The sequence below is a fragment of the Callorhinus ursinus genome, unplaced genomic scaffold, assembly GCF_003265705.2.
Source record: "Callorhinus ursinus isolate GAN/ISIS: 27379988/994484 unplaced genomic scaffold, GSC_fseal_2.0 scaffold5, whole genome shotgun sequence".
Classification (NCBI taxonomy): domain Eukaryota; kingdom Metazoa; phylum Chordata; class Mammalia; order Carnivora; family Otariidae; genus Callorhinus; species Callorhinus ursinus.
In genome coordinates, this window is record NW_027397067.1 from 7,010,552 (window position 1) to 7,013,607 (window position 3,056).

Sequence of the window (3,056 nt, forward strand, 5' to 3'; positions counted from 1 at the left end):
GATGCGGGGCTCGATGCGGGGCTCGATGCGGGGCTCGATGCGGGGCTGGATCCCAGGACCTGGAATCATGACCTGAGCCAAAAGCAGACACTCAACAACTGAGCCACCCAGGCGCCCCAACCAACTAGGCTTTCTTAAATGAGGCAACCTCTTAAGCTGTGGCCAAATAATACCCTTGCTTTGCTTCTGCATCTGCTCTGTAAAAGCCTTTTCCCCAACTCCTGTTCGCAGAGTGCCCCTAACCACTTTTGGTTTGGCACTGCCTGATTCGAATCTATGTTCAATTCTCAACACAGCATCTCTCAAACTCTTCAAAGTTTTAATATGCCTCAGCTTGTCTTTTAAAAGTCATGGTGTCAGAAACTGGATCCAAAGGAGACCTTTGACGGTTCTCGGGGAGCAATCGGGCAAAGGCACCTGCCGGGCCCACTGTGCCCACTTCTTTCTTTGAGGGTGCAGAAAGTTCCTCTCAGATCTGAGCTCTGCAGCTTTTGCACTGTGAGCTCTCCAGCTTTCTTTGAGTATTTCTTTTTCCAGACTGGGTCCAGAGTTGGAGTTGATCTGACGTAAACTGGTCTGGGTCCATTGTGAGGCCTCCAGTATGTAAAATTCTGTTTTAATGGAAAAAGAGAGAGAGCAAAACAAAATGGATTCCTCTAAGCGCAAAGAGTCTGGGACTCCTCCAGCTAGGATTCTGCCTGAGTATACATAGAAAAATTATGAGCCCAGAACCTGTGTTTGTCTGAACAAGTGGATGAAATTTATCAAAGATAATCTTGAATTACATTGGCCACACTGGGGAATTTTTAATCTAGATAAACTTATCCATTTATAAGGTGTCCTAGAGAAAAAGGCATCCCAAATTTCCCCCAAAATAATGGGAAACATCTTTTTTTGTTATGTTAATCACCATACATTACATCCTTAGTTTTTGATGTAGTGTTCCATGATTCATTGTTTGCGTATAACACCCAGTGCTCCCATGCAGTACATGCCCTCTTTAATACCCATCACCAGGCTAACCCATCCCCCCAATCCCCTCCCCTCTAGAACCCTCAGTTTGTTTCTCAGAGTCCATAGTCTTTCATGGTTCATCTCCCCCTTCGATTCCCCCCCTTCATTTTTCCCTTCCTACTATCTTCTTTTTTTTCTTTAACATATAATGTATTACTTGTTTCAGAGATACAGGTCTGTGATTCAACAGTCTTGCACAATTCACAGCGCTCACCATAGCACATACCCTCCCCAGTGTCTATCACCCAGCCACCCCATCCCTCCCACCCCACACCACTCCAGCAACCCTCGGTTTGGGAAACATCTTTTGACTGGTGTCCAAAAACATCTAAGAGTCTAAATGAATTAAAAATGGCCTCTTAGAAATTTTTTAAAAAGCAAATGAAAAAATCTAAGTTGTTTCCATAAATATTAGTAAAAAGCTTTAGGCATCAGAGCGAGTAATCTTAACTTATTCCAACTGCCAGAAACACAATTTGGATCCAACAGTTCTTTTAGAAACTAGTGAGTTTTGTATTATAATACTTGTCTCATGGCTAAAATATAAAAAGTGTCTGCTATATGTTTGTTTATGTCTATATACGTGTTATAGATGTGTGACTTTTCTATCTCCAGATGGTATTGGCAAAATTAATTTGTAGAAGAACTCTAATTGGCTTAAAGAAAAATAAATTATTTACATAAATTAAATATTCTCTCAGAAATATAAAAACTAACCCAAATGTTTTTCAAGTTCACATGATCTGGCATAATCTGGGTATATAAAAGCTAGTCTAAATTTGGTTGGTTTAATTAAAACATTCATGTCTTCAGAGTTATCAACATTAAATATAATGCAGACATACAACTTCAATTCTACCTAGTTTACTAGTCAAATAAACTGATATTATGGCTGTTACAAAATATTTCAGCAAGAAAAATAACTTGAGATGATGGATAGCTGTTTAATATCTTGTGAAATTTTCAGGAGTAATCTCAACATCATGGTTAAGAACAAGTGCATTGAGGGGCGGAGCAAGATGGCGGAGGAGTAGGAGACCTAGATTTCGTCTGGTCTCAGGAATTCAGCTGAATAGGGATCAAACCATTCTGAACACCTACGAACTCAACAGGAGATCGAACAGGAGAGTAGCAACAACTCTCTGAACAGAGAAGCGACCACTTACTGGAAGGTAGGGCGTGCGGAGAAGTGAATCCGAGGCGATATTCGGGAGGATAGACGGCGGGGGAGGGGCCTCCGCCGGCCGCTTCTGGCAAGTGATAGAGCCCCGGAGCACAAAATCGGACCTTTTAGAAGTTGGCTCGGCAGAGGGACGTCACTGCAGTGGCTAAGTGGGGGGTGGAATCCTCCCGGGACAGTGTGGTCTCAGGACCCTTGGGGTCAAGGAGAGACCGGGGGTGCCTGAGTGCGCCAGAGCTCCCAGGTATCAGAGCGGGGAAGCCGGCTGCAGAGACGGAGCAGAGTCGCGGGCTCTCAGCTCGGGGTTGCCATAAACTGTGATCTGCGGCCCAGTCGGGGCACGGCTCCCCCAGCAGGGACCCAACAAGCAGCAGATCCGGGGAGACTCCCCTTCATTCCCGGGGAGGAGCGGTGCGGGAACGCACTGCAGGGATCTGCTGGGTTTGGAGACTCTGTGCGGGGTCGGGTGCCAGAGATAGCAACGCTCGATCACAGGCCGGGTGAGCACGGAGTGCAGCCGGAGACCGGGGACACGGGAGTGACTGCTTTTCTCTGGGGACACACTGAGGAGCGGGGCCCCGAGTTCTCAGCTCCTCCGGGTGGAGATTGGGAGGCCACCATTTCTGCCCTGGTCCTCCAAAGCTGTACCGAGAGCTTGCAGGGAACAAAAGCTCCTGAGAGCAAACCGGAGCAGCTTCCTTAGCCCGGACCGACAAGGGCGGGGCAATTCCGCCTCCGGCAAAGACATTTGGAAACCACAGCAACAGGCCCGTCCCCCAGAAGATCAGCACAAACAGCCAGCAAGCCAAGACCAAGTTGATCGATCAAGGAGAATGGGAGAACGCCAGCGCTAGGGGAATAC

At 46.8% G+C, this 3,056-nt stretch overlaps 1 long non-coding RNA gene across 1 annotated transcript in view; it reads right to left on the reverse strand.

The window, feature by feature from the left end:
* Positions 1–89: 89 nt before the first annotated feature.
* The window catches only part of LOC141372788 (uncharacterized), a 39,942-nt gene continuing 36,975 nt past the window's right edge, over positions 90–3,056 (reverse strand). Inside the window, exon 3 of the long non-coding RNA XR_012378201.1 lies at positions 90–611. This is a non-coding gene — a long non-coding RNA (uncharacterized lncRNA). The remainder of the gene's footprint in view (positions 612–3,056) is intronic.